We start from the raw sequence: 11,138 nt of genomic DNA, 5'->3' as shown, positions 1-11,138 counted from the left end.
CACCAATGCTGGCATCTTCCCTAAAGAAAGTAACAGTAGATCCTTTCATTTCCAAGCTTCACCCCTCCTTCTTTCTCAGTGCCCCACACCTGGACCAGCTAATGAGAAAGTTTGAGCGCCCCTTCCTCCGGCACTGGCAGGAAATTCACATCATGCCAGCTCCCACCCCTGCATGGGAGCTCTCACCTAATCACGATTAAAACCCATTTCAAACCTGCTTGAGAGGCCTGTCCTGCTCCCCAGGAGACCTTATGTAAGTAATAAATCTTTCTGATACCTTCTTGCATATATGAAGTGTCATCAGTGTCAACATCCAAACCAAACTTTGGGTGGGGGTCCATCTGCCTCTGGAAGGACCATAACAGCATATATTTAAAATAAGTGATATTTGTTTACCACTATATTTGTAAATCCAACTGTAAAGATAATCTGGTAAACAATATTATCAATCTGTTTATTGTAATGATGCTTTAGGAGCTCCCAGTTTCAAAAGAAGAATTCGTCTCCCAGTAAGACATCCTACTTGCAAAGACTTTCCTAATTAATATGGTTTTGAATAACCATAGAAAGTAATTTTTTTAACTCATGCCCCCGTCCCTCTCTTGGTAACCAAAGGATATATGGTGGGCTATTGTATGAGGAGAACAAAGCTGGTGTATGGTCAATTGCTTATTCATTCATTCAGTATGTACTTTTTGAATACCTACTATAAGACAAACATTGTCCTGAGCAATGTGGATATAGTATAGATCAATATAAACAAAAATAAACCCTGTTCTTGTGGGGCTTATATTCTAATAAGAGGAGGCAGAAAAAAATAGTAATAAAGTAAATTATATAATAAGTTAGAAGACAATAAGTGCTATGGGGAAAATGCAACAGAGTTAGGAAGATGCAACAACCTAGGGCAGAAATGGGGAGTTGGAAATTTTAGATAGAGTAGTTTGGTTTCATTATTGTTGATCACAAAATACATTTGGTTTTCCATTTCCAGACCCGTGCTGGGATTGTACTTACCTACCATATTAATGTTAGGCATAGCCATGTGACTTGCTTTGGCCAATGAAAAGCAGAAATGACCTGCGTCATTTCTGGACAGAAGCTTTAAGAATAGTTCATGATTCCCCACATGCCCTTCCCTCTGCTGCAGCAAATGCAGAAGAACATGCCAAAAGGAAGCTTCAATCAGCCAGAAGCCCTGGGCAACTGTGATGAGCATAAGCCCCTGCCAACTTGTGCAAGACATTTGGTGTGAGCTACGTGTTGATTAAGCAAGTGAGACTTGGGGATTGTTTGTTACTGCAAATAAGCTAGCCTATCCTAACTGATGCAAGTAGTCAGAGGAGACCTCATTGAGGTCACAGATGATGGAGGATGGAACCTGAGTGACAGTAGTGGAAAAGATGAGACATCATCAGAATCTGGACATATTTTTATGTATAGAAAAGAATTCAGTCCTATATGACTGAAAATGTGAGACGAGTGACAGCAGACCACCTTGGTTCTAATAGTTTGTCAGAGACATCTTGTGTGAAAAATAACTCTGAGTAACCCTTATATCTGGTAACAGTCTGAGAGAAAATAAATAATCTACCTAGTAGGTCTACAATGGTGTAAACAACCCACTATTAAAAGTGAAAAAAGAGGGGCCAGCCCTGTGGCCACGTGGTTAACTTCGTGTGCTCCACTTCAGTGGCCTAGGGTTTCACTGGTTTAGATCCTGGGCATGGACCTAGCTCTGCTCATCAAGCCATGCTGAGGCAGCATCCCACACGGCACAACCAGGGGCACTCACAACTAGAATATACAACTATGTACTTGGGGGCTTTGGGGAGAAGAAGAAAGGGAAAAAAAAGAAGACTGGCAACAGATGTTAGCACAGGTGCCAATCCTTAAAAATTAAATTAAATTAAATTAAATTAAAAAAAGAGAGAATGGGCCAGCCCAAGGGCCTAGTGGTTAAGTTCGGCACACTCTGCTTCAGCAGCCTGGGCTCAGTTCCCAGGCGTGGAACTATACCACTTGTCTGTCAGCAGCCATGCTGCGGCAGAGGTTCACATACGAAAAAAAAAAAAGAGGAAGATTAGCAGCAGATGTTAGCTGAAGGCACATCTTCCTCACCAAAAAAAAAAAAAAGAGAGAGAGGAAGAGAGAGATTTCACTGCCTACTAACTTTGTTTAGTGGAGCATTATCGCCCTCTAGTGATGAAAGAAAAAATGAATTTAGAAGAAGCTAGAAAGTGGCAATAAATGCTGCTGAGAAATATACATTTTGAAATATGAGGTTCTCTTTGTGCCTTGAGAGGTTACTTTATAACAATTTTTGATTAGGAGATACCATGAGCCACTTTCTATCAGAGAGAATAAAATCTGGCATTGCTCTTCAAAGTTATCCATAATTTTCAAGAAAGCAAGAATCCTGAAACCTGCCGGTTAAGGTACCATGACTATTGTAGGGATGAGAATTAGGAGCATTTGTAATAATATCAACAACATAGATCTTTTCTTGTCATCCATAAAAGAAAAATGATGAAGGTTAATGAGTATAACTGGGAATTCCTGAGTTTATGTTTTTGGTTTTGGGTTTTTTAGTCAACTGTACAAATGCAGGATGGTGGCAAACTTCCTGACTATAGTTCATACGAAACAGAGGGGCATTTTTTATCATATTCATAAGCTCAATATGAAGTAGTAGAGAGGGATAGCTGCCAAAAATGCTGCAATAATAAAATGTTTGTCTATGTCAAGGAAGGAATAAATCCACTCAACTTTGTACTGGTATAACCAGTATGGTTTATTTAATCAGCCTGAGGAACAAATACAGTTGCATCTCTTATTTTTCCTAATTAAACTTGGCCAGAAACCCAATATTTTAGATTAGCAAGTAAAATACCTCTCGAAGGACCTCTCTTCTTATACCCACTTATTCAAGAATCCCAGGGACATTGTCCAGAGTAGCTTAACATATTCTTAAATGCCTTCTGGAGAGCAATCTGGAGAATCCGATCCATCCCCAGAAGACCAAATTTTCAGCTACCATTGTTGTTGCCACACTCTGAAAATTGGTCTTGATGTATTCTTTTCCACCGTTCTTTTCAGTCCTTATTCGTGTACAGGCCACAGTGGTGCCCTACTTACTCCTAGACTTCCTAGCTTATAGCTCTCTGGTTAGACCTGTATGTTCAGCCATTCTCTCAAAAGCACACTCATTATACCCTGTTGTGAGATCTGGGGCAATTCCAGTTCCAGACACAGCCACGAGCTAACTCAGATCCAGATTTCCCCTAAGACCTTCTAGAATCTGGTAATAAGCCAGAATCCCCAGTCTAAACTCATCCTGCTCTCCCTCAATAAGAGCTGTCTCTAACCATCCAGGAGGTACTACTCATGAGGCACTCCCGAAAAAGAGGAGTGAAAGACATTGATACATTCTCTTCCAACAGCCACTTTGGTTTCCAAGAAAATTACTTACTTCTTAAGCTACCTTTGATCTTTACGTATTAAAGGGTATTAAAAGAACTGGCCTTCATCAAGCCACTTTTAAAAGTCTTGTTATACACTTCTGTAAGAACAATAGATGCCTACTTACCCTATATTTATTTAATAAGAGCCACAAAGAGAGCCTTCTCAGAACAAAGAAGATCTGCTTAACACTTACTCACTTTACCCACCCATGTGGAACGACGGAAGGCCATGATTAAATGGCAGCTCCTCTTACATCCACATTCGAATTTCAGTCTGTGTGCCACATTTAAGCATGTACCTTATCACGCTAGAAATATATCCTACAAATCTAAACACACATATTACAGATCTAAACTACAATAAAAAGTGACTCTATTGTTTGGGGTCCATCCTGTCTCTTTGTAGAGTGACATAAACACATGTATTAAAGATATCTCTGGATGTTCATTATTGTGTCGTTAAAAAATAGAAAAATTTTGGTACACGTGGCAAATGTTTATCAATAAAGGAATGGGCAGATTAAATATTAAATTAATATGGTGGAATACTATGCAGCTGTTATGAGAATAAAGTAGATCTATTCTTTGTGAAGAAAATTCTGGATATCCTGTATTACTTCTAGAACGATAACCAAAAAACTGTTAAAAGAGGTTAGTTCTAGGTAGAGGGGCCATGTCAGGGGGAGCAGAGGAATAGCTATAGAGTAGGGCAGATACAGACTTCTTTTGCTTTTCTCTTTATATCCTTCTAAACTATTTGAATGTTTTACAAAGAACTTGCATTGCTTCTATTTTTAATTGTGGAATAAGTATATTATGATTATAACAAAATTATTAAAATATGTATAATTGCAAATTAGTTTAACTATAATTTAATTAAATATAACGATTTAAATAATTTAACAATAAATATTCATAATCTTGAATGTTTTAATGTAAGGAGAAAAAATGCACCTTTTCTCCTCTAGTATTATAAGGAAACTAAAAAAGATTGCACTATGGATAAAAAGATAGATATTGTCAAACCTAGAATTATGACCAGGAGGTGGGGGACCTAAATACTAAATCAAGTGAGAAATGATTGCAGATGTTGTGGATGTTCACCTTGGGCAAAAGATAGAGCTATCTTGAAATATGTAAATTAGGGGAATTGCACTTTCAAGTAATTGAGGAGGACTAGATGATTTGGACCAATCCCATCACACAGGGAACCAGCAATACCAAACAAAATATGAAAGACATCTTCCTGAAGGCATCACAGAGCTAACAAAACCATGAAGACTTACTGCTCCTGAGTCCAGGGGAGGACAGAGGCCCCTACAAAATATGTGGGCATAGCTCATTGTTGCACTTCATTCACTATGAAATGAGTTCCTTCATCAGAAATAATGCAACACGGAATACTGTGATACTGAAGAAGGCATTCTAGACGCCCACATATTGTGGTTTTTACAAGAAGCAGTTCAAGTGGGAAAGGCAAATCTAAACCTAGAGTAAATGTCTATTCTAATGACAACAAACCATGATAGAAATGGTCTGATGTCATCAAGATGCCACCAGATGGCTGGCTGGTCCCCCTGAAGAATGGTACCATATTTTTAATATCCAAAGCTCAGTGAACTCTGCTTTTGGAGATTGGGCACTCAGCACTGGCTGTAGCCAGATCAACTTCAGTGAGTAAGAGCCTCTGTTGCTGAGTCCATGCATAACCTTCACCTCCACTACCACAGCCATTTTATTCATGAACCATTTGAGCAAGAATGGGGCTTGCTGAAGAAAGAGGATGAATAATAGCCATAGAAAAGTCATCCTGTAACAGCTTCCACTGCTCAGGTTGCCCTTTTGTGAATATTTACATTGGACAAAAAATTGCATTTTGTTTTTCTGTTCAAAGAGGTCCATCTACCTACTTCTTCCCCAGATCTCTTTGTCACTAGTTTTTTAATTTTATTTGTCCAAGTCTCTGATCATCCAGCCAAACCATAAGCCACTGTCCATGAAAAAGTGTAGATACATATTCCTTGCTATTTATCATTTCAGATAAATTCTACTCACTCAGAGGATTTCTCACCCTTGTGCTTTAGGGTGGTGTCAGCAAACCATGCAGATCCATTTGTAATCCAGGCCTCCTGCCTTGCTGCCCAATGTGGAATGACATCCACTGTGCCTCTGACAATTAAGAGCTACAACTTGTCATTTTAGAAATCTACCATCCCTATTGATACTGGGAAGTCCATTTCCATGAGTGCATCTCCTACTGTTAACTTTAGCCTACAGAAGGCAACGATCACTGCACTTTTTAAAATGTCAATATCCCTTTCACTAGTACATTCCTTATTACTTAGTGAAAGGAAATGCTCCTGAACAATTTCCACAACCAATTGTCTTAGCACAAGTCCTCTAGAAGGCAGAACCCAAGGCAAAGATTAAACTTCTGGGACTTAGAGACGAGCATGGCCAGAGACACAACGGTGAGAAAAAACGAGAAGTGAGATGAGTAAAGATGTGATATGATGCCATGTAATGCATGATGGCACTACTGCTTCACAATGAGCTAAAGAGACACAGCAGGTGACCTGTATGCAGGCATGTTCACTGTGCACACAGGACTTCTCCAAGAGTTGTGAGATGAAGACACACCTTGTAGTAGTTCCTCATAGGAGGGAGAATTTGTTTCCCACTAGTCATTGCACATTCCACTGAGCTAATTCTCTAAACTTCTGAGTTCCATGATCTGGCAGCCATTTAGGAAGCCATATCCCATGCATAGCGATACAATGTTTCATTCAAATCAAAAAATGGAGGAGTGGCCTGGGGTGATGAGACACCGACCAAGTGAAAGAGGAGGACAGTAGAGAAAATCTGAGAAGGTGCACAAGATAGAAATTAATACCGTGGATTTGGAAGTTCTAGGGCTTACAGAAGGAATGCTCCCATCAGGAAACACTATCATGATGAGTTGGAAACCTGAAACTGTCCTCTGACCAGTTTGGGCTACTGAACAAACAGGCAAAGAAAAGGGTCATTGAACTGACTGGGGTAATTCATCCTAATTACCAAGGAAACATTGGGTTGCTGCTACTCAGTGACAAGGGGTCTACACCTCTTAGTACTCCTTCCCAAACAGTCCCTCAGGCCTACGGGTACAACAGCCCTATTGTTTCTTGACCTGTCCTATTATACCAACTCTTGTGGTTTCCCTACATCTCCCCACACCTTTGTAAATAGTCCCTTTATTAAACCCTCAAATTATTCTAACTTGCGGGTGTCATCTATTTTCTGCTAGGATCTTATCTACTATTCTAGGCACTAGAGATATAGCCATGAACAAAATAGAAAAGAAAAAAAGAAATCCCTGCCCTCATAAAGCCAGCAATCAAATGAAGGAAATCAAAACTAAACAAGAAAAAAATAAGATGGGGGACAGTAACTGCCTGGAAAGGGTGACCAACAGAATGGCAAGAAGCCTTAGTGAGGTGAGGTTTGAGCTTGCATGACAGCCTGGACCTGTTGCAGGGCCTTCTCTCGTTCTGGGCCCCAGTCAAAACCAGCAGCTTTCAGGTCAGTAAATGGGCCAGATTAACACATTCAAATCAGGAATTTGTTGCCTCCAAAATCCAAAGGCCCACTAGGCATTGGGCCTCCTTTTTGGTTGTAGGAGGGGCCAGATGCAACAACTTACCCTTCACCTTAGAAGGGATATCTGGACATGCTCCACACCACTGGACCCCTGGAAATTTCACAGAGACTCCTGAATTTTTATCAGATTTACTTCCCACCCTCTGACATATGTCTAGAGTAGTAATTACTTCCTCCTTACCACGTCCAATCAACATAATATCATCAATATCATGGACTAACAGGATGTCTTGTGGAAGGAAAAGGTGCTGAAGGTCCCTGCAGACAAGTTTGACATGGGGCTGGAGAGTCCGTATATGTCAGAGTAGGACAGCAAAAGGGTTTTGCTGGCCTTGCCAGCGGAAAGGAAATTGCTTCTGGTGGTCATTACTAACAGGTGCCGAGGAAAAGCATTTGGCAGATCAAGTGCTGCGTATCAGGTACCAGGAGATGTGCTAATGTACTCAAGCAATGAAACCACATCTGGAACATCAGTTGCAACTGGAGTCACCGCTTGATTAAATTTATGATAATCCACTATTATCCTCCAAGATTCATGTGTTTTCTGCACAGGCCAAATAGGGAGGGAATGGGAATGGGGAGGTGGTGGGAATCACCGGCCCTGCATCCTTCATGTTCTTGACGGTGACACTAATCTCTGCAACCCCCTCGGAAACGTGGTGTTGCTTTGGTTTACTTTCTTTTTTTAACAACAGGAATTTGTCTCACAGTTCTAGAGGCTACAAGGCTGAGGCCAAGGCATCAACAGAGCCACGCTCCCTCTGAAGGTGCTGGACAAGAATCAGTTCCAGGCCTCTCTCCTGGCTTCTGGTGGTTTGCTGGCAATCTTGGGTGTTCCTCGGCTTATGGCAGCGTAACTGCAATCTTCACATGGTGTTCTCCCTGTCTGTGAATCTCTGTGTCCAAATTTCCCCTTTTTATAATGACATGAGTCATTGTGGATTAGGAGCTCACCCTACTCCAGTATAACCTCACCTTAATCTAATTAATTACATCTGCAATGACCCTATTTCCAACTAAGGTCACATTCTGAGGTACTGGGTGTGAGGACTTCAATATATGAAATTTGGGGGGACATAATTCAACTCATAACATGTGTTAAACACATTTTTCTTGGACCTTTCTACGTCCCTCCATTTCACTTCATTTCCTCACTCCCACTGTATTCCTAGCTACCATCATTGATTACTTACATGTTTTTCCTTCCAATTAGGGTCCCCACACACCCTCTAGGCCTCTTTAATCCAGTGTCCATATTGCAGCCACTGTTGGTTTACCATTTTTGTAGGCAGAGGCAGTTCTAGTAGCTTCCACTTGGTCTTTCTTACCATAACAGCCCTCATTCCACAGGTCAGGGAACCAATGTGGGGATTCTGTCAGTTACTGAATAGGTCCAATTATGCATTCCAGAACTGGGGAAATAATCTCAGAAGGTATTCAGGGACCCAGCAGACTCACTATAAGATGAATCTGAGCTAAAACTCCATTAATCACCTGACCACCATAAGCACCTACTCTGCCTGGTGGACCACAGTAGCATTTCGGGCCTCCTAGAATGAATATCAGTTCAGAGACAGTGTCCAGTAATCCCCAAAATGTCTAATTATTTCCCTTTCCCCAATGCACAGTCTCCCAAGTAAACAGCCATATGTCCCTTGGTGGAAGGGCTGGAGAAAGAATAACAAAATAAAATTTTGGCAGTGTAGCAGGGTTAGACTTCTGTTCACTCGAACTAGAAGTCTTCTACTTAGATCAAGCAACAATTTAGTAGACTGTCCATTTCTTTTCTTTTCTGGGTTCACCATAATCAACTAGCCAACAATGTAGGTCTCTGTGAGTCAGGGCTCTCTCATTGCTGCTTTGACACTATTACAGAAACCACATCACGTTGTCTCTGGCAATTCAGTATCACCATATGGGCCCTGCTACCCTGGGATCATATTAACCTCATTGGATTTAGGGATCCCAGTTTGATGGTAGCAGTTCGCATTGCACTTTCTGACCTACAAAGAGCAACCACAGAGCTCAAGGATGCTGGGGCACCCCTCACAAATTTATTTCTCACAGTCAAGGTGAAAGGTGTGTTCTCCGGACTCTCCTAGGGTGGGTGAGTAGGTCTTACATGATAAATCCACTCTAACATTCCAATCTCTTTAAGCCTTTGGATCCCTTCCTCTACAATTTACCGAGGCAGTTGTGGCATCTTGACTTTACTGTAGGCCATCTTTGAGTCCATGTTCGGCTGACAAACCAAACTGTTAGAGCCCTTTCTAATCCCTCAAACTAAAACACTGAATCCAGAATCTCTTGGTGGGTTCATATCAATAAATTTAGCCCGACTCAACTTTATACTCCTTCCACTACCATCCTACACTCCTAAGATCCATTCCCACACATACTCCCCAGATTTCTGTCTGTTTAGACTGGAAAAATCATGAGCTCTTTTGGTGTACAGTGCATTCCTCATGGATCACACTTTGTACCTCACCTTTTGGTGCCTGATGAGACTTGAGTCTAGTTAGAGGTCTAGAAGCAAAGCGGGGTAGTGAGGACAACTCCCAAGGAGAATCACTAATGCCTTGCAAGGAACACTTCTGGAGACCACTACAAGTCTTTCAGGCAAAGGAGGATTAACCTTCTCAGAGAGGGGTGGAAAAGCTGCTTCTACTGGCAAGGAAGATTCAGCAAAATTTAGGATTCAATGTTCCCAGATTTATTGGGAAGACATAAAAAGTTTTCAGGCCATCTATGCGAAGCTTCAGGTGGGAATTGATAGCTCTGAGCTCATCCTTTTCTCTGTCCGCTTTGTCCAGCCCAATTAGGACCAACCAGCCAATCCCATTACACGACTTGTTTGACTAAAACGTTCTAAGGTATTAAATACAGTCATGTGTCACTTAATAGGGATACGTATGTTCTGAGAAATGCGTTGTTAGAAAATTTCATCACTGTGAGAACATCTTAGACTACGCTTACACAAACCTAGATGGTATAGCCTACTACACACCTAGGCTATGTGGCACTAATTTCATGGGACCACCGTTGTATATGCGGTCCTTGACTGAAATGTCATCATGCGGTGCTGACTGTACATGGTTACCCAGAATCTTGCCTTTTACAGGTATTCGACTAGGAGCGTCCAACTTTGATTATTTTGTGCATCTCCATGGCCACATCACACTATGGACTACCAGCGCCCTCTTTACCACTGGAAATAAAGTCATTAGTGCCTTTCAGTTTAATCAGATTAGAGAATATATTACAGATCCAAGAACCAATTCAAAACACTCATCCTTAAGATTCTGTTTCTCTGGAATCACTCTGGTACCAAAATCTCTATCAGTCAGGGGTCAAGCAGACCCTGAATCAGCAGCAGATATATATGGAGGAGCTGCTTACATGATTTATTGGATGCAATTGGCTTACACAATTGTGCAGGCTAGCTAAGCAAGCCCAACATCCATCAGGAGGGACAGGTGCTGACTCTTGAGCTAAAGCTGCCATCCACAGGCAGAATTTCTCCTCCCAGAAATCTTAGCTCTGTTCCCAAGGCCAGTTCAACTGACTGGATCAGGCCCACCTAGATCAGCAAGGATCACCTCCTTTACTTAAAGACAACTGATTGTACATGTTAATCACATCTACAAAAGATCTTTACAGCAACACCTAGAATAGTGTTTGATTGACTAAGGGGACTGTAACCTAGCAAAGTTGACGCATAAAACTGACCATTACACCTACTAAATCAGAAACTCTGGGGTAGCACCAAGCATCTGTATTCAAAGCCCTCCAGGATTCTGCTGCTCCTTCAAGTTTGAGAACCACTGGTTTAGAGACCAAATCAATAGGGAGGAACAGACGTCAGGAGTCAACCACAATGTTTTATTACAATTAGCCAGTATCTGTTGTTTACAATTAAAGAATCTTAGGAGTTTCATCACACATATGAGGTTCTTAGTAGCAAACAACAGAAAATGACTCTACCAAATTGGGCAGAAAAGGAATTTATTAACTTATGTATCAAACAGCTCACAG

This window comes from Equus przewalskii, chromosome 28 (genome assembly GCF_037783145.1).
Source record: "Equus przewalskii isolate Varuska chromosome 28, EquPr2, whole genome shotgun sequence".
NCBI classification, from domain to species: domain Eukaryota; kingdom Metazoa; phylum Chordata; class Mammalia; order Perissodactyla; family Equidae; genus Equus; species Equus przewalskii.
Note: the sequence above shows the minus strand (reverse complement) of the source record.